The sequence below is a fragment of the Rattus rattus genome, chromosome 3 (assembly GCF_011064425.1).
Source record: "Rattus rattus isolate New Zealand chromosome 3, Rrattus_CSIRO_v1, whole genome shotgun sequence".
Lineage (NCBI taxonomy): Eukaryota > Metazoa > Chordata > Mammalia > Rodentia > Muridae > Rattus > Rattus rattus.
In genome coordinates this window covers 166,744,453-166,766,528 of record NC_046156.1, presented here as the reverse complement: position 1 = coordinate 166,766,528, position 22,076 = coordinate 166,744,453, and positions in this window count along the sequence as shown.

The following is a 22,076-nucleotide window of genomic DNA, read 5'->3' as shown; positions in this document are numbered from 1 at the left end:
AGCAAATATAGTTTAAAAGAGAAATTAAGGATGGGCATGCTTATATTTTGTGCACATGTTTTAAAAGATTGAATTGGTTATTAGCTAGAAAGGTAAGCATCCCCATTTCAGATGTCCCTTTAGAATCTGATTTATCTACCTTTTTAACATCTCTAACATTAGGATTGGAAACAAACCAAGTAGAGATAACTCAATTCTGCCTTAAGATATGTAAATCATAGATCCTATGTCTAATTTTGTAGCTTTTGCATTTTATGTAGTTTTGATAAATATTTTCTTGTCAACTGTTTTACATTTTATTTTCAACCCAAATGCTGCCCCCATCATAGTTATCGTATTTATATTTTAGACTAAGTTAAAGTTATTTTACTAAGCCAAATCCCTCAACAGTAAACATGAAGAAAAAAAGTAACAACAAAAATGTTCAACATAGTACAGTAATGTAGACAAACTCACTTTAGAGATAAAATGAATAAAATTTCAGCATAGCAGTTCAGGAAGAAACCATGAAATGTATTTATTTACAGTGGCACCAATTTACTGTGTGTGAATCTGTAGTAACCGATACTTCTACAACTGTTCCCATAACTTAGAAAGCAAAATTAAAATTATCATTTGAAATGATGAAAGAATGTGTACATTCCTGAATTTCTTCCTGTTGTCCATCTAGCAAAATCAATCACATTTTCTGGGACAACTTATAGGAGGTTACTCTTTTATGAAGATAGTAAAGGAGAATATTAAATCAGAGATTTGGGTCACTATGTTAGGTGGTAAGAGACTGGAACAAACATTTTTTTACATATACAAACCAAAGTTAATGATCTATCTCAGTCTGGTATGTAATATCATAAGACTTCCCAGGCACAGTTCTTAGTTTTATGGTCTTCTCTGTCAACCTGACAAAATTTAGAATTAGCTGAGAAGAAAATTACAATGTGTGATTCCATTACCTGGGCATGACACTGAGCTGTGCCTTTCCCTTTGGATGGTTTTCTGAAATGTGTGAGAATAGAGAAATTGAGTTGAGTTCAAACAAGCAAGTTATCATGTATTCATTCTCTCTGCTCCTGATAGCATGTGTTATGTGACCAGCACAGTGACTTTACCACAGTAAAACTATAAATCCTTGGTTCTTGACTCAAAACAGACTTCCACTTCCTTCAACCTAACTATTGTTTTGTCAGAATCTTTAATCCCAGCAACATAAATCAAACAGTATTACCAATAAAAGTGTTAATCCTAAAATGATGAGAACAAAATATTTACTAAGTACTTGCTTTTCACAAGTCAGAACAGTACACAAAGAAACTCTTGGTATGAGCAGTGCTTTAGAAAATATTAGAAGATATGCACAGTGTACAACATATTAAATCTATTATAAGATGCAAAAATAAAAATCAGTAATAAATATGAGACAGTGAAAGGAAAGGGAGATATGCTTGAGTGGCTGCAACACAAAACTGAAATAATTCTGAATACCAGACATACAGAGAATAGGAGGTAAAGCAAAGACCAATCAACCAATTTCAAATGTAGGAATATAGGCTATTTTCTCAGAGAAGAGAGAATGGCAACTCCTGGGTTAAGATGATGCAAATATGTTAAGCTTGATAGAAACAAGAAAGTACATGGAGACACTGAATAGAACAAATAGCAAGACTAGATAGATTCATATTTTCCTATGTCAGTGAGTGAACAGCTCATCCAATCCCATCATTGCTACCCTTGGACTGAGATTTATATCAATAGTTTTTGGTATCCAGGCCTTGTCTTAAAATTCATTAATTATTGGCTTCTTGATGTCTCCATTTGAAAATAGTGGGTTATGGAGCAAATCAAAGTCTGCTACTGTAGAACCATGTCAGTAGTGAATCTTTTGCCTATTTCTGTGTTTCCTCATCCTAAAACATGAGTTAAAGTGATGAATCAGATGGAAAGGAATCCAATCCACCAGGTAAAGAAACTATTCCAAGTTCATAAGATGAAAAAAAAATCTCACCAACATACAAAGGAACTCTATGTGAAAAAAGAACAGTGAGGCTTGCTGAAAACAAGTCAATACTCCTTGGGAAACATATTTCCAAATAAGTATACTATATTAACATTTGATATTGACCTTTAATGCATAACAAGAGTTTCTGAAGAATTATAATATTAATGAACTTATAAGAGCTGAGGCTGTTTGGGGGGGCCAGAAATGATGAGATAAATCCTCAGGTTTTGTGGAAGAAGTCAATAGACAATGCCTGAAGGATCAATTTAATTATCCTTAAAGCTCCAGGCTGTATATCACTTCTCAGAAGAGATTTGCCTTGAGCCATCAAAGTAACAATTATGGGGATACTATTTATAATAAAAGACTAATAAAATAAACATCATCCCCCAATTTATTCATATGTAATGAAAAAAATGATTATTCAGTGAAAAATTCAGTTGATAAATCAGAGAAAATTGAACGTGCATGTGAGTTCTTGATGATACATGGATTTTGCATTTGGCTGGAAGTAGTGCTAATGAGACCAGTGGAGAGATATGGTCTGGAGTTTGCTCTTAGGTTCCAAGTAATTTACATTTAATCTCTTCATTCCGGCAATTTTTTACTCTACGGTTGTAAAAGAAATGCCAGATCATTGTCTCAATACTTAAAATGCCCACTCTCTCCTACTTATTCAATATAGTTCTTGAAGTTCTAGCCAGAGCAATCAGACAACAAAAGGAGGTCAAGGGGATACAGATCGGAAAAGAAGAAGTCAAAATATCACTATTTGCAGATGATATGATAGTATATTTAAGTGATCCCAAAAGTTCCACCAGAGAACTACTAAAGCTGATAGACAACTTCAGCAAAGTAGCTGGGTATAAAATTAACTCAAATAAATCAGTAGCCTTCCTCTACACAAAACAGAAACAGGCCGAGAAAGAAATTAGGGAAATGACACCCTTCATAATAGATCCAAATAATTTAAAGTACCTCTGTGTGACTTTAACCAAGCAAGGGAAAGATCTGTACAATAGGAACTTCAAGACTCTGAAGAAAGAAATTGAAGAAGATCTCAGAAGATGGAAAGATCTCCCATGCTCATGGATTGGCAGGATTAATATAGTAAAAATGGCCATTCTACCAAAAGCGATCTACAGATTCAATGCAATCCCCATCAAAATACCAATCCAATTCTTCAAAGAGTTAGACAGAACAATCTGCAAATTCATCTGGAATAACAAAAAACCCAGGATAGCTAAAACTATCCTCAACAATAAAAGGACTTCAGGGGGAATCACTATCCCAGATCTCAAGCAGTATTACAGAGCAATAGTGATAAAAACTGCATGGTATTGGTACAGAGACAGACAGATAGACCAATGGAACCGAATTGAAGACCCAGAAATGAACCCACACACCTATGGGCACTTGATTTTTGACAAAGGAGGAAAACCATCCAATGGAAAAAAGATAGCATTTTCAGCAAATGGTGCTGGTTCAACTGGAGGTCAACATGTAGAAGAATGCAGATCAATCCATGCTTATCACCCTGTACAAAGCTTAAGTCCAAGTGGATCAAGGACCTCCACATCAAACCAGATACACTCAAACTAATAGAAGAAAAACTAGGGAAGCATTTGGAACACATGGGCACTGGAAAAAATTTCCTGAACAAAACACCCATGGCTTATGCTCTAAGATCAAGAATCGACAAATGGGATCTCATAAAACTGCAAAGCTTCTGTAAGGCAAAGGACACTGTGGTTAGGACAAAACGGCAACCAACAGATTGGGAAAAGATCTTTACCAATCCTACAACAGATAGAGGGCTTATATCCAAAATATACAAAGAACTGAAGAAGTTAGACAGCAGGGAGACAAATAACCCTATTAAAAAATGGGGTTCAGAGCTAAACAGAGAATTCACAGCTGAGGAATGCCGAATGGCTGAGAAACACCTAAAGAAATGTTCAACATCGTTAGTCATAAGGGAAATGCAAATCAAAACAACCCTGAGATTTCACCTCACACCAGTGAGAATGGCTAAGATCAAAAACTCAGGTGACAGCAAATGCTGGCGAGGATGTGGAGAAAGGGGAACACTCCTCCATTGTTGGTGGGGTTGCAGACTGCTACAACCATTCTGGAAATCAGTCTGGAGGTTCCTCAGAAAATTGGACATTGAACTGCCTGAGGATCCAGCTATACCTCTCTTGGGCATATACCCAAAAGATGCCCCAACATATAAAAAAGACACGTGCTCCACTATGTTCATCGCAGCCTTATTCATAATAGCCAGAAGCTGGAAAGAACCCAGATGCCCTTCAACAGAGGAATGGATACAGAAAATGTGGAACATCTACACAATGGAATATTACTCAGCTATCAAAAACAACAACTTATGAAATTCGTAGGCAAATGGTTGGAACTGGAAACTATCATCCTGAGTGAGCTAACCCAATCACAGAAAGACATACATGGTATGTACTCATTGATAAGTGGCTATTAGCCCAAATGCTTGAATTACCCTAGATGCCTAGAACAAATGAAACTCAAGACGGATGATCAAAATGTGAATGCAGATCGCTCCTGAGAGACACAGCCAGAATACAGCAAATACAGAGGCGTATGCCAGCAGGAAACCACTGAACTGAGAACAGGACCCCTGTTGAAGGAATCAGAGAAAGAACTGGAAGAGCTTGAAGGAGCTCAAGACCCCATATGTACAGCAATGCCAACCAACCAGAGCTTCCAGGGACTAAGCCACTACCCAAAGACTATACATGGACTGACCCTGGACTCTGACCTCGTAGGTTGCAATGAATATCCTAGTAAGAGCACCAGTGGAAGGGAAGCCCTGGGTCCTGCTAAGACTGAACCCCTAGTGAACTAGACTGTTGGGGAGAGGGCAGCAATGGGGGAGGGTTGGGGAGGAACACCCATAAGGAAGGGGAGGGGGAGGGGATGTTTGCCGGAAACGGGGAAAGGGAATAACACTCGAAATGTATATAAGAAATACTCAAGTTAATAATAATAAAAAAAAATGTTTATATACTGAAAGTTTATTTTGAAAAACCCTGTTTCTCTTACCTTCTTAATGTAATAAAATTTTATTTTATTTTTAAACAATTCTAGTGTGTTTCAAAGTACGATGGAAGTCAAAACTTAATTAGGAACTTGTTATTAAAGCTGTTAAAAAGCTTGCTTAGATGTAAAATTAGTCAATCCTTCAGAGGAATGCACTTTGGGGGATTATTGTGTTCATCATAAATAAATCATCAGAAACTGTACAAGAAAAAAAAATATACAAGTAGGTAGCAAAATCCGGGGAAAAGGCATTTAAATTCTTGATCAGTAATCTCACTATACCTATTAATTGCATTGCAGAGATTTTCAAACTGTTCATTAAAATACATTTAATATGCATAATGACAACTTGATGCATAAATATATCTCATTAAATTCTTAAGATAATAAATTCAGCTTAACAATACTTTAATTTGATTTTAATGTCATTAGTTATGTTATTGAAGTCTGTGAGGTATATTCCAATTAATAGAGTCCCACTTGTGCACCTGAATTTGAAGTAGTTGAAAGTGAAAATGAATAGCAGATGATAGCTGGAACATCAGAATTTGAGAACATCCTTAACATGGAAAAATGGTGTTTGCCAAGCATAATTTAAAAATGTAAGGTGCACCCTTCCTAAATGGAACTATCAGAGACTATGTCCTCATGTCCAAAACCACTACAAGAATGGGGCTGGATAAGTGATGAGTCACCCCAGTTGTCACCCCAGTTGTCACCCCAGAAAAGCTTCTATGACCACTTCCAAACCTACAAAAGTTTACATATTTCTATGGTTACCAGAATAAGTCTTTCATATTGCCATCACAAAATTTTTGCCATTATATGAAATAGGAGCTTGGAATATGTGCTTTCCTGTAGCAAAGTACATGGTAATGACGTTCATTATCCTCCTGATTCATTCACAACCAACTTTGGTTAGAAGAAAAAATTAAACTTAGGGACCTTGAGAAATTGTTCAGTGGTTGAGTGTGTAATTACCTGTAGATGGCACCTGTAGATGATTCTACAAATCAAAATGTTCGTGGATTCTAGTAACTGTAGCTTAAGGAGATCTTACATTATTTTCTGAATTGTAACACGCTGTACTCATAGGGCCAAACATACAAATATATGAAAACTACTGAAAGTTCAATAGAATAAAAATGTTACACCTAATTTAGCATATCACAACGCTAAAAAGGGTGTTCAAAATACAAGAAAAAAATAGCATAAGGATAAAATCATAATACTTTTATTGATGCTATTTTTGGATTCATATCATGAAAATACTTTTTCTCATTTGTGTTTTTAACTTTTTACATTTAAATTAAAATAGGTTTACATCATCGTATTGCTTTTCTTCTCCTCTTTCATTCTTACAACTCTCCTCTTTCACCACAGTAATCCCCAACATAGTGAGCCCTGAAAATCTTCCTGAATCTAAGCCCACCAAAGGTTTGTTTGATGATTATTTGATATTTGGATGCTTGATGTAAACTATTGTCCCAAGTGATGGCAGAGAATTTGTTCTTTTTTTTTTCATCTTTATTAACTTGGGTATTTCTTAGTTACATTGCGATTGTTATTCCCTTTCCTGGTTTCCGGGCCAACATCCTCCTAACCCCTCCTCCTCCGCTTCTCTATGGGTGTTCCCCTCCCCATTCTCCCCCCTTTCCCACCCTACCCCCAACAATCACGTTCGCTGGGGGTTCAGTCTTGGCAGGACCAAGGGCTTCCCCTTCCTCTGGTGCTCTTACTAGGATATTCATTGCTACCTATGAGGTCAGAGTCCAGGGTCAGTCCATGTATAGTCTTTGGGTAGTGGCTTAGTCCCTGGAAGCTCTGGTTGGTTGGCATTGTTGTTCATATGGGGTCTCGAGCCCCTTCAAGCTCTTTCAGTTCTTCTCTGATTCCCTCAATGGGAGTCCTGTTCTCAGTTCAGTGGTTTAATGATGGCATTCGCCTATGTATTTGCTGTATTCTGGCTGTGTCTCTCAGGACAGATCTACATCCAGTTCTTGTCAGCCTGCACTTCTTTGCTTCATCCATCTTATCTAAATTGGGTGGCTGTATATGTATGGGCCATATGTGGGGCAGGCTCTGAATGGGTGTTCCTTCTGCCTCTGTTCTAAACTTTGCCTCCCTATTCCCTCCCAAGGGTATTCTTGTTCCCTTTTTAAAGAAGGAGTGAAGCATTCGCATTTTGGTTATCCTTCTTGAGTTTCATGTGTTCTGTGCATCTAGAGTAATTCGAGCATTTGGGCTAATATCCACTTACCAATGAGTGCATACCATGTGTGTTTTTCTGTGATTGGGTTACCTCACTCAGGACGATATTTTCCAGTTCCAACCATTTGTCTATGAATTTCATAAATACATTGTTTTTAATAGCTGATTAATATTCCATTGTGTAGATGTGTCACATTTTCTGTATCCATTCCTCTGTTGAAGGGCATCTGGGTTCTTTCCAGATTCTGGCTATTATAAATAAGGCTGCTATGAACATAGTGGAGCACGTGTCTTTGTTATATGTTGGGGCATCTTTTGGGTATATGCCCAAGAGAGGTATAGCTGGATCCTCAGGTACTTCAAAGTCCAATTTTCTGAGGAACCTCCAGACTGATTTCCAGAATGGATGTACCAGTCTGCAATCCCACCAACAATGGAGGAGTGTTCCTCTTTCTCCACATCCTCGCCAGCATCTGCTGTCACCTGAGCTTTTGATCTTAGCCGTTCTCACTGGTGTGAGGTGAAATCTCAGAATGTCTTCTTAACCCATAGCCACCTCTTCCACCTCGGAACACACGTATGATTTATAATACAAGGAATCATGACAGTTATAAAAGTAACTTTTCTTGCCTGATCTAGTTGTTATCTTGGAGGCTTACTGATGAGTAAGCTCACTGCTTCGTGTTCTGTCTGATCTCTTCCTAACTGTCTCCACTCAGCTGTTCTGGCTTAAACTCCTTTCCATGCGGACTGATTTATATTGGCTTCTCTCTTCTCCTGAGTTACTCTGGGTGGCCTCAAGCTAACTCTGGCGATTTGTTCTTATCTTCTTCCTCCTCCTTATGCTCTGACTCCAACTACTTCTGCTGACAGGCACTGAACTGCATGAACTCAACTTCCCAGCACAAACTCATCTAACTAAGCTCAAATGCCTCATCTGACTGGACTTAACTGACTAAATAGACCTAACTGACTGGACTCTCTTAAATACCCTCCTTCTCTTTCCTGTGCTGTACTTGTGAGCGTTGTGTGCATACTATCCTATCATATTTTAGTTTTGTAGCAGAGACTTAAGGAATGGCCATTCAGAGCCTGCCCCACCTGGGGACCCAGCCCACATACATTCAGCCACTAAACCTAGGCAATAATGCTGAAGCCAAGAAGTGCATGCTGACAGAAGCCTGATGTAGCTGACTCCTAAGAGGCTCAGTCGAGCATGATAAAAACAGAGGCAAATGCTAGCAGCAAACCATTGAACTGAGAATGGGGTCCCCATTGGAGGAGTTAGGGAAAGAATTGAAGGAGCTGAAGGGGCTTTCAACCCCATAAGAACAACAAAACCAACCAAACAGTGCTCCCAGGGACTAAACCACTACCCAAAGAGTACACAAGGACAGACTGACTCCAGCTGCATAGGTAGTAGAGGGGCACCAATGGAAGGAGACCAGGCTGGACCCCCAGTGATGGGAATGTCAGGGAGGGGAGACAGGAAGGAGTGGTGGTTGGTGAGGGGGAACACCCTTATAGAAGAAGGGAAAGGGGAGATGTCATAGGGGGCTTATAGATGTTCCTCTACACATAGTGTTCAATAAAAATAGACTTTAAATACATGTTATTGTCAGAATTCATAAACAGATGCAAAATATTTAGCATAATAGCACAGTTTAAGGAGGTTGTAAGTTTTTTGTTGTTGTTTTTAATTTTTTATTGGATATTTTTTATTTACATTTCAAATGTTATTGCCTTTCCTACTTTTCTGGTCATAATCCCCAGATCCCATTCCCCTCCCCTTCTTCTATAAGGGTGTTCCCCTTCCCCAATCACAAAATTTCCAGCCTGATATTCCCCTATACTGGGGGTTCCAGCCTTGGCAGGACCAAAGGCTTTTCCTCCCATTGGTGCCTGACAAGGTCATTCTCTGCTACATATAGAGCAGGAGCCATGGGTCTGCTCATGAGTAGTCTTTGAATGGTGTTTTACTCCCTGGAAGCTCTGTTTGGTTGGTATTGTTGTTCTAACGGGGTGCTGAGAAAAAAGGGATATTCTTTTATTTTAGTATGAAATGTTCTATAAATATCTGTTAAATCCATTTTGTTCATAACTTTTGTTAGTTTCTCTATGTCTCTGTTTAGTTTCTGTTTCCATGACGTGTCCATTGATGAGAGTGGCATATTGTAATCACCTACTATTATTGTGTGAGGTGCAATATGCACATTGAGTTTTAGTAAGGGTAATTTTATGAATACAGGTGCCCTTGCATTTGGACCATAGATATTTAGATTGAGAACTCATCCTGGTGTATTTTTTTCTTTGAAGAATATGTAGTATCCTTCCTTATCTCTTTCGATAACTTTTGGCTGAAAGTTGGTTTTATTTGATATTAGAATGGCTACTCCAGCTTGTTCCTTCTGATCAGACCATTTGCTTGGAAAGTTGCTTTACAGCCTTTTTCTCTGAGGTATTGTCTGTCTTTGTCTCTGAAGTATGTTTCCTGTATGCAGCAAAATGCTGGGTCCACTTTATGTATCCAGTCCAAAAATGTATGTCTTTTTATTGGGGAATTCAGTCCTTTGATATTAAGAGATTCTAAGGAATAGTGATTGTTATTTCCTGCTATTTTTGTTATTAGAGGTGGAATTATGTTTGTGTGTCTCTCTCCTTTTATTTTTTTTGCAAGGATATTTCTTCCTTTTTTTTTCTAGGGTGTAGTTTTCTTGCTTGTGTTAGAGTTTTCCATCTATTACACTTTGTGGAGCTGGATTTGTAGAAGAATTTTGTGTAAATTTTGTTTTGTCATGGAACATCCTGGTTTCTCCACCTATGTTAATTGAGAATTTTGCTAGATATAGTAGCCTGGTTTGACATTTGTGTTCTCTTAGGGTCTGTATGACATCTCCCCAGAATCTTCTGGCTTTCAGAGTCTCTGGGAGAAGTATGGTGTAATTATGATAGGTCTGCCTTTGTATGTTACTTGACCTTTTTCCCTCAGTGCTTTTAATATTCTTTCTTTGCTTTTTGCATTTGGTGTTTTGACTATTATGTGACAGGAGGAGTTTCTTTTCTGGTCGAATCTATTTGGAGTTCTCTAGGCTTCTTACATGTTTATTGACATTCCTTTCTTTAGGCTAGGGAATTTTTCTTATATAATATTGTTGAATATATCTATTAGCCCTTTAACCTGGGAGTCTTGGCTCTCTTCTATACTTATTATCCTTAGATTCTATCTTCTCATTGTCTCCTAAATATCCTGAATGTTTTCTGCTTTTTTGCATTCTTTGAAGGTTATGTTAATGTTTTCCATTGTATCTTCTGTCTTGTATCTTTTGTATTGTATTGATGATGCTTGCATCTATGACTCCTGATCTTTTTCCTAGGTTTTCTATCTCAAGTGTTGTCTCCGTTTGCAAAAATTTTATTATTTGTATTTTCATTTTTAAATGCTAGGTGGTTTTGTTCAATTCCTTCACTTATTTGGTTGTGTTTTCCTGCAACTTTTTGAGGGATTTTTGTGTTTCCTCTTTAATGGCTTCTACCTGTTTACCTGTGTTTTTCTTTTATTTCTTTAAGGGAGTTATTTATGTCCTTCTTAAAGTTCTGTATTATCATCATGAGATGTGATTTTAAATCCAAATTGCTTTTCAGGTGTCTTGGACTACCCAATATTTGCTTTGGTGGTAGTACTGGGCTCTGATGATCCCAAGTAGTTTTTTTTTTCTTTTTTTCTTTTTTTTTTCTGTTGCTTAAGTTACTGTGCTTGCCTCTTGCCATCAGGTTGTTTCTGGTGTTAGCTGGCTTGGCTATCTCTGACAGTGGCTTGACCCTCCTGTAAGCCTTTGTATCAGAACTCCCTCCTGTAGACCTGTTTTCTTGCAGCTGGATCTGGGAACAGTGAGCTGCTCCTGAGTTTGTGTTTCCAAAGACTCATGCTACCTTATGTTCATAACTCCCTTCTTTATAATAACCAGAAGCTGGAAAGAACCAAGATGCCCTTAAACAGAGGAATGGATACAGAAAATATAGTACATCGACACAATGAAGTACTACTCAGCTATCCAAAACAATGATTTCATGAAATTCATAGGCAAATGGATAGAACTAGAAAATATCATCCTGAGTGAGGTAACCAAATGACAAAAAAATAAGAAAAAGAAAAAACCACAAATAGTATGCACTCACTGATAAATGGATATTAGCCCAAAAGCTCGAATTACCCAAGATACAATCCACAGACCACATGAAGCTAAAGAAGAAGAACAAAGAGTGGATGCTTCGGTTCTTTTAAAAAGGGGAACAAAAAATATTCATAGGAGGAGATATGGAAACAAAGTTTGGAGCAGAGACTGAAGGAATGGCCATTCAGAGCCTGCCCCACATGGGGATACAGGCCATACACTTAGAGCCACCAACCCCAGACAATATTGCCTGTGCCAAGAAGTGCATGCTGACAGGAGCCTGATATAGCTGTCTCCTGAGAGGCTCAGTCAGAGAATGACAAATACAGAGGTGAATGTTGGCAGCCAACCACTGAACTGAAAATGGGGTCCCCATGGGAGGAAATAGAGAAAGAATTGAAGGAGCTGAAGGGCCTGTAACCCCATAAAAACAACAACACCAACCAACCAGAGTCCCAGGGACTAGACCACTACCCAAAGAGTACACATGGACAGACCAATGACTCCAGCTGCATATTTAGCAGAGGACGGCCTTGTTGGGCACCGATGGGAGGAGAAGCTCTTGGTCCTGCCAAGGCTCTAATCCCCATTTTAGGCGAACATCAGAGTGGGGAGGGAGCAAAGTGTGAGTGGCTGGGGAGGGGAAACACCCTCATAGAAGAAGGGGGGAATGGGATGGAGGTTTATGGATGGGAAACTGGGAAAGGGGATAATATTTGAAATGTAAATAAAAGAATACCCAATAGAAAGCAAGTAAATTAAAAAAAAAAAAGTAAAATATCACCCTCAGAGATCACAATCCCATGTTCCATGTCAACTTTCTACTACCAACTTGGTAACCAAAAGAAATTACGCTATAAAAAAAAAAAAAAAAGAAAAGAAAAGAAAAAAAAACCTCACATACATGTTTATGATATCACCTTTTCTGGCATAGATGCATCCTCTGAGTCATATGCCAAGATATAAGTAAAGAATATGTTACATGAAATCAGAGTACATCAAAGAACAAGGAATAATTCCAATTTCATATCACTATAACTTTTTTGTTTCTTCTTATTTCCTTAGTATTTACAACAAATAAATTATGTATGTCTTTTTGTCCTTGATATATTGTTTGCCATCGTGTCCTTCGTTTTTTTTCTGTCCATGTTATGGATTCTTTCTTCCTATGTCTGAGAACATCACAGTTAAAATGACTTCTTTGGCTGAAGTCAAGTTATATATTTGAAGCTAAATAGATTGAATATCGTCATTAACATTAATCTTATTAAGGATCCACTGAGTACAATGAATTCCAAATGTTATGATCAGTAGGGCAAGAATACGACATTTTCCAGTGAAACCCTATATATATAGAGCAAAAGAACACATTGTTTTTCTAACAGTGCCTAAATAAACATGACTCATGACTATTATCTCATTTCAATTTTTAAGATTTTCTTAGACATTCATTTATAAAAGAAGAAATTAAGGTGACAAAGGCAAACATAATATATATTTACCATTTGTTAACTCACTGAAGCTTACTTTGTAAAAATAATAGGAATTATTAATTTTACTATGTAATTACATACAATAATTAGATATTTGTTACTTATACAGATTTATAGCTAGATATAGATTTTCTTCATTTTATTTCTTCAAAACTTTTTGAACTATGTACTTTGAAAAGTACATTGAATAATATTAAATATATCAGAGTACTCTTGTGCCTTAATAGTTAATATTATTAATTTAAACATTTTATTTTAATAGAGTAATCTGATTGTTTTCCTTGCCAATTATTTTTTGCATTATTTAATATTTGGATGGAAAATAATATATTATTTGAGGCTTTATTCAGAGATGAATTTTTTTATCTTGTGTTTCCAGTGCTTAAGATTTATTACCATTTAACAATGCTGTTCCCAGTGTTCATTGTTTTATCTAGTGACATAAACCACCACATAATCCTCTATCAAATAGAACAGTTGATGCTTACAACTACAAAATACATGCTCTGAAATCTGCAATACTCACTTAAATCATTAATTGGCCACACTGCAAAAATAATTATTTCTCTACTCATTCTCAATGCTGAAAATAATTAATTTTCTTAGCTATAATATCCAGCTGTTTCTAAACCTACTAACATGTGATCTTAGAACATATTAACAGGAACCATTTGAGCTACTTCTGTCCAGCGGAAACAAATGATTTAACACTGCAAAATACCCAATTTGTGAAAGTTCATTGTTGAGGAACCAACACTTCTCCTCCTAGGTAATTGACAGTGTTGGCATTAATTTGAACTAATCATTGCTAACATTCACACTAGAATCCATTTCCTCAAGCTGGAATAAGTCATTAAAATGCCAAGACAATCTTCTCTACAGGTGTTGAAAACCAGATCCTTGCCTGTGGCAAACTTAATTAAGATAACAGCTGGATGCTTAAACTTAAAAAGGAAAATTCAAGAGATGATAATAGTTCTGAAATACTCAAAATGCAAAAAAGTGTAAGTGTACTTACGTTATTTAGTTCTATGATTCCTAATAGATAGACATTTTGAAGACGTTTGTTAAAATTATAAGCAAGCTATGGCTAAACGGAGTTTGAAACATTAAACCATAATATGCTTGTGTACACAAGAACATGTATTACAAGAAATCATGGGAATTCAAAGCTTACAGTATTATATATTGCTCGTCAATAATAGGAATATAAATTGGTGTTGTGTTGCTCAAAGGAATAATGTACTGTTCTAAAAACTAGTGTAGTAGTTCTCAAGACAATGTTTTCTAGAATTCTATCCCAAAGAAGAGGCAGAATAAAGATGTTTGTCCAAGATGTCTACATTGCGGCTAGGATACTTTCAGGAAAATAATACTTTGGTGAGCATATCCATCCAGGAAGGCCTCTACCTTGATCACCACAGCAAACAGAGATTTAAAAAAAATCACAGAACACAATTAATGTGATCTATCATACATCCTTTTTCTAGAATTTGCTTCTAAATTAACATTTTGAGAAGATGTATTAAAATATATGATTATAAATCTGTTATTGAAACTGTTTCAATATTGAAGCAATTCCTTTTTCTGTCATAAAATATAGTACAATTAATTACTATTGTGACCGACAGAAAATAGTTCGGTCTTAAATAATTAAATAGATAGGGATGAAGACCCTAGACTGTGTCTGGATGAATTTGATTAAATTCACTTTGATCAGAGATTGCTTATTCTTGTCCAAAAGAATTCATTTCCACAGACCTACTCCTGATATTGGATTTTTGTTTTGTCTTTGTTTGTACATTTGTTTTTCTTACATGGAGATTTCAAAGATCTTCATTCTTTTGCCATTCAATTAACTTGCTGATGCGACTTAAAGGGACCAAATCTACAAAGTGCCCCCTACCTGGTCCAACTAAAGAAAGAGAAAGGACCTTTGTAAAGTTCTATGTGCTACCATGAGGTATACATGCTCAAACATCTTTGATCTCTGACTCAGGAATGAGAATGGTGGGAATGAGAATGGGTGTTTCAGGTGTAAACACTCCAGTAGGAAGCCACCATTTAGGGAACCAATGACTATCTGCCTCTTTCTTTCAGGCAATTTTGGTTTGGTGCTGTCCACTGTGACTTTTTGTGTGGTAATTATTTGCTTGACAGAGAAACAAAATCCTAAAAGAATCACTAGCAGTCAAAAGTATCATTTTTAAAAGACTTTTATACTTACGATCTCTTTTCTATGGCACAGTCATTTTTTTTAAAGATTTTTAAATGGTCATACATTCTTCCTTTGTCACTAATATCTAGCATCTGGATAAATTTATCTAAATTGTATCTTCAAAAATAAGAAATAAATTGCATCTTCAATTTCTTACATTTGATTAGAAGAAAGTTGACACAAATGCATTGCATTCCCTAATGAATGTCTTCAAAAATTCTTTTCTGATTAGATCAACAGGCTATTTCCTGACATGTCCTGGGCTTGTTGCTATTGGTAATTTTAATCAATTACACACTAGGCACAGATAATCTCTTCTGACAGACAACAGGGATAAAGGAGCAATTAAATCAACCTTAGAATATTGAATATGCATGAACAGAACTTTTCAAAGACAGACTAGAAATACTGTCTCAGTGTTCTAAATCTATTGATAGAACAAATGAGGAATGACACTGGGAGAGCTGTTTTAGACCCAATCCTAATATGCAGGAGAAAGTTTCAGGGAAATGGATTAGAATTCAATACTAAACACATATTCTTTAAAATCTTATTTTGTTATTTGGCTATTTCTTTCATTTTGTAAATTATATTTATACCTACTAATGCTGTTATACACATGGATGATTAATGGAAACCAAGGACTTGGAGCTCTTTACTACCAACCTACACACCCATCCAGATTAGCATTTTATAAAAAAATAAATTTTTGAAACACAGTCATCCATCCTTGTCCTATGTAGCCTTGGATATTCTTGCCTTAGATTTGAAAGTAGCTTGGGAAACATAGCTTATACTGTATTCCTTTATCTCTAGAATTCAAATTCAGATTATAATAAATGTTAAAACCTTAAGTCTACATAAAGTATGCCCTGACTAGATTGTCTGTGTAGGATACAAGGTAATTAATTCACTTAATGTTCATCTTAATATCATAACACTCTAGAAATGTGAAATAATCATATTTTAATATACATGGCATCATTTTTATATTATTAGTACAATACATTTTAAGCTTATAAAGAAACCCATACTGGTAATCAATCAGTTTTAGGTTCTCAGTAGTCATATGTCAGGAGTGGTTTTTCCAGAGTTGGTTTGCTGTGATATTATGTTTACTCATCTGCATTAGCAAGTAAATGCAAGCATACATACCTCTGGTCCACCTAGCAGCTTGAATACAAATGATAAAAAGACATACAGAACCTGAAAGATAATTATTAATATAACAAATGATGCAGGTAAGTTGAACATCACTTGTTCCTGTATGATAATCATTTAATAGTTATTTTTTGTATTTATACTTTAATAAATATCCATAGAACAATTTCACCCAATTCCATATGTTCCCTGCTGAGCACATTTATTGTACAACAGTATTTTCCTTTGTATATATTTTGTTTTTGTTGTCTGTGCTTTTAGGTGTAACCTCAAAATTGTCACCTGGCATAATGTCATAAACCGTGCAATATTATATTTCCACAGTCAAAAACCACACATGATATTTAGTCTTTTCTGAGTTGAACTTTTGAGAGTGAGCGAGATTAATTTCTACTCTTATGAAAGTGGGCCTCTAGTTTGCATAGAACTGTTTATTAAAATGACACTTTTCTTTTTTATCCCATTTTTATTAAATTTCTTATTTACATTTCAAATGTCCATTAGCCCCCTAACCCATCCCCTTCTTCTTCTACATGGGTGTTTGCCTCCGCATCAGCCCCCCATTACTGAACCCAGCAATCTGCTACACTGGGGGTCCAACCTTGGCAGGACCAAGGACTTCAACTTCCACTGGTGCCCCAACAAGGCTATACTGCTACCTGTGCAGTTGGAGCCCAGGGTCAGTCCATGTATAGTCTTTGGGTAGTGGCTTAGTCCCTGGAAGCTCTGGTTGGTTGGCATTGTTGTTCTTATGGGATCCCAAGCCCCTTCAGCTCTTTCAGTCCTTTCTCTAACTCCTCCAACAGGGGTCCCCTTCTCAGTTCAGTGGTTTGCTGCTAGTATTCGCTTCTGTATTTGACACATTCTGTCTGTGTCTCTCAGAAGAGATCTATATCCAGTTCCTGTCAGCATGCACTTCTTAGCCTAAACCATCTTATCTAGTTTTGGTGGCTGTATATATATGGGCCACGTGTGGAGCAGGCTCTGAATGGCTGTTGCTTCAGTTTCTGCTCTAAGTGTTGCCTTCCTATACCCTTCTAGGGATATTTTTGTTCCTCTTTTAAAAAGGAGTAAAACACCCACATTTTGGTCATCCTTCTTGAGTTTTATGTGGTCTGTGCATTGCATCTTGGGTAAATCGAGCGTTTGGACTAATATCCACATATTAATGAGTGCATACCATGTGTGTTTTTCTGAGATTGGGTTACCTCATTCAGGATGATATATTCTAGTTCCTTCCATTTGCCTATGTATTTCATGAAATCATTGTTTTTGATAGCTGAGTAGTACTCCATTGTGTAGATGTACCACATTTTCTGTATAAATTCTTTTGTTGAAGGGCAACTGGGTTCTTTCCACCTTCTGGCTATTATAAGTAAGGCTGCTATGAACATAGTGGAGCATGTGTTTTTGTTGTAAGTTGGAGCACTTTTTGAGTATATGCCCAGGAGTGGTATAGCTGGGTCCTCAGGTAATACTATGTCCAATATTTGAGCAACCTCCAGACTGATTTCCCAGAGGTTGTACCAGTTTTCAATCCCACCAACAATGAAGGAGGAGTATTCCTCTTTCTCCACATCCTCGCCCCAGCATCTGCTGTCACCTGAGATTTTTTTTTTTTTTATTTTAGCCATTCTGCTTGGTGTGAGTTGTAATTTCAGTTTGTTTTGATTTGCATTTCCCTGATGACTAAGGATGTTGAACATTTCTTTAGGTGCTTCTTAGCCATTTGATATTCCTCAGCTGTGAATTCTTTGTTTAGCTCTGTAGCCCATTTTTAATAGGCATATTTGGCTCTCTGGAGTCTAACTTTGTATATTTTGGATATTAGCACTATATCAGTTGTAGGATTGGTAAAAATCTTTTCCCAATCTGTTGGTTGCCATTTTGTCCTAATGACTTCACCTTACAGTAGCTTTGCAGTGTTTTGAGATCCCATTTGTCGATTCTTGATCTTAGAGCATAAGCAATTGGTATTCAGTTCAGGAAATTTTCAATAGTGCCTATGTGCTCAAGACTCTTCCCCACTTTTTCTTCTATTAGTTTGAGTGTATCTGATTTGATGTGGTAGTCCTTGATCTAGTTGGACTTGAACTTTTTGTTGGGCAATAAGATTGGATTGAATTGCATACTCCTACATGCTGATTTCCAGTTGAACCAACATCCTTTGTTGAAAATGCTATCTTTTTCCATTGGATGGTTCTGGCACCTTTGTCAAAAATCAAGTAACCATAGATGTGTAGGTTCATTTCTGGGTCTTCAATTCTATTCCACACTGGTCTATCTCTCTGTCTCTGTACCAATACCATGCAGGTTTTTTTTTTTTTTTTATCACTATTGCTCTGTAATACTGCTTGAGTTCAGGGATCGTGATTCCCCCAGAAGTCCTTTTATTGTTGAGGATAGTTTTAGCTATACTGTTTTTTTTTTATTTTTTTTATTGTTCCAGATGAATTTGTAAATTGTTCTTTCTAACTCTATGAAGAATTGGATTGGAATTTTGATGAGGATTGCAGTAAATCTTTAGATTGCTTTTGATAAAATGGCCATTTTTAGTATATTAATCTTGCCAATCCATGAGCATGGGAGATCTCTCCATCTTCTGAGATATTCTTCAATTTCTTTCTTCAGATACTTCGTTAAAGTCACACCAAGTTTTTATATTACTTGAGACTATTATGAATGGTGTCGATTCCTTAATTTCTTTTTTTCTCTCTTTTTTTTGGAGCTGAGGGCCGAACCCAGGGCCTTGTTCTTTCTAGGCAAGTGCTCTACCACTGAGCTAAATCCCCAATCCTGATTCCTTAATTTCTTTCTCAGCCTTTTTATCTTTAGGGTAGAGGAAGGCTATTGATTTGATTGAGCTAAGTTTATACCCAGCCACTTTGCTGAAGTTGTTTATCAGGCTTAGAAGTTCTCTGGTGGAATTTTGGGGTTAATTAAATATACTATCATATCATCTGCAAATACTGATATTTTGATTCCTACTTTTACAATTTGTATCCCTTTGATCTCCTTTTTTTGTCTGATTGCTCTGGCTAGGATTTCCAGAACTATACTGAATAAGTAGGGAGAGAGTGGGAAGCCCTCTCTAGTCCCTGATTTTAGTGGGATTGCTTCAAGTTTCTCTCCATTTAGTTTAAGGTTAGCTACTGGTTTGCTGTATATGGCTTTTACTATGTTTAGGTATGGGCCTTGAATTCCTCTTATTTCCAGGACTTGTATCATGAAGGGGTGTTGAATTTTGTCAAATGCTTTCTCAGCATCTAATGAAATGATCATGTGTTTTTTACCCTTGAGTTTGTTTATATAGTGTATTATGTTGATGGTTTTCCATATATTAAACCATCCCTGCATAACTGGGATGAAGCCTACTTGATCATGATGGAAGATCATTGGGATATGTTCCTGGATTCGGTTTTCAAGAATTTTATTGAGTATTTTTGTGTCGATATTCATAACGAAAATTATTCTGAAGTTCTCCTTCTTTGATGGGTCTTTGTGTGGTTTGGGTATAAGAGTAATTGTGGCTTCATAGAAGGAATTTGGTAGTTCTCCTTCTGTTTCTATTTTGTGGAATAGTTTGGATAGTATTGGTATGAGGTCTTCTATGAAGGTCTGATAGAATTCTGCACTAAACCCATCTCGTCCTGGGCTCTCTTTGTTGGGAGACATTTAATGACTGCTTCTATTTCTTTAGAAGTTATGGGGCTGTTTAAATGGTTTATCTGTCCATGATTTAACTTTGCTACCTGGTATCTGTCTAAAAAATTGTCCATTTCTGCCAGATTTTCAAGTTTTATTGAATATAGGCTTTTGTAGTAGGATCTGATAATTTTTTAAATTTCCTCTGATTTCATTGTTATATCTCCCTTTTCATTTCTGACTTTGTTAATTTGGACACTCTCTTTGCCCTCTGGTTAGTCTGGCTAAGGGTTTATCTATTTTGCTGATTTTCTCAAAGAACCACTTTTGGTTCTGTGGATTCTTTGTATAGTTCTTTTTGTTTCTACTTTTTTTATTTCAGCCCTGAGTTTGATTATTTCTTGCCTTCTACTCCTATTGTGTATATTTGCCTTGTTTTGTTCTAGAGCTTTTAGGTGTGGTGTCAAGCTGCTGATATATGCTCTTTCCTGTTTCTTTCTGCAGGCACTCAGAGCTATGAGTTTTCCTCTTATCACAGCTTTTCATTGTGTCCCATAAGTTTGGGTATGTTGTACCTTCATTTTCATTAAATTCTAAGAAGTCTTTCATTTCTTTCTTTATTTCTTCCTTGACCAGGTTATCATTGAGTAGAGCATTGTTCAACTTCCATTTATATGTGGGCATTCTTTCATCATTGTTGTTATTGGAGACCAGCCTTAGTGTATGGTGGTCTGATTGGATGCATGGGGCTATTTCTATCTTTCTGCATCTGTTGAGGCCTGTTTTGTGACCGATTATATGGTCAATTTTGGAGAAGGTACCATGAGGTGGTAAGAAGAAGGTATATCCTTATGTTTTAGGATAGAATGTTCTATAAATATCTGTTAAGTCCATTTGATTCATAACTTCTGTTTCTCTTTCTATGTATCTGTTTTATTTCTGTTTCCATGATCTGTCCATTGATGAGAGTGGGGTGTTGAAATCTCCTACTATTATTGTGTGAGGTACAATATGTTTTTTGAGCTATAGTAAGGTTACTTTTATGTATCCAGGTGCCCTTGTCTTTGGAGCATAGATATTTAGGATTGAGAGTTCATCTTGGAGGATTTTTTTCCTTGATGAATATGGTGTCCTTCCTTATCTTTTTTGATGACTTTTGGTTGAAATTCAATTTTTTTTTTTTTTTTGTGCTCAGTCTGCTTTTAGTTGCTTTGTAGGCCCAAGTACAAAGTCAGTGGTTTAACAGTGGTTTTCAACCCCTTTGATAGTGGAGATACCCCACCTAACAGATATTTACATTATGATTCAATAAGTAGCAAAATTACAGTTATGAGGTAGCAAATGAAATAATTTTATGGTTTGGGGTCACCACAACATGAGGAGATGTATTTAAGGTTCACAAAATTATGAAGTCTAAGAACCATGGCTTTATAGCAAAAATGGTTTGTATCAGTTGTGGGTCAGATGCTTTTTTTTTTTTTTTTTTTTATTAACTTGAGTATTTCTTATGTACATTTCGAAAAGTGTTATTCCCTTTCCGGTTTCGGGAAACATCCCCTTCCCTCCCCCCTTCCTTATGGGTGTTCCCCTCCCCACCCTCCCCCCATTGCCGCCCTCCCCCCGACAGTCTAGTTCACTGGGGGGTTCAGTCTTAGCAGGACCCAGGGCTTCCCCTTCCACTGGTGCTCTTACTAGGATATTCATTGCTACCTACGAGGTCAGAGTCCAGGGTCAGTCCATGTATAGTCTTTAGGTAGTGGCTTAGTCCCTGGAAGCTCTGGTTGCTTGGCATTGTTGTACATATGGGGTCTCAAGCCCCTTCAAGCTCTTCCAGTTCATTCTCTGATTCCTTCAACGGGGGTCCCGTTCTCAGTTCAGTGGTTTGCTGCTGGCATTCGCCTCTGTATTTGCTGTATTCTGGCTGTGTCTCTCAGGATCGATCACATCCGGCTCCTGTCGGTCTGCACTTCTTTGCTTCATCCATCTTGTCTAATTGGGTGGCTCTATATGTATGGGCCACATGTGGGGCAGGCTCTGAATGGGTGTTCCTTCAGTCTCTGTTTTAATCTTTGCCTCTCTCTTCCCTGCCAAGGGTATTCTTGTTC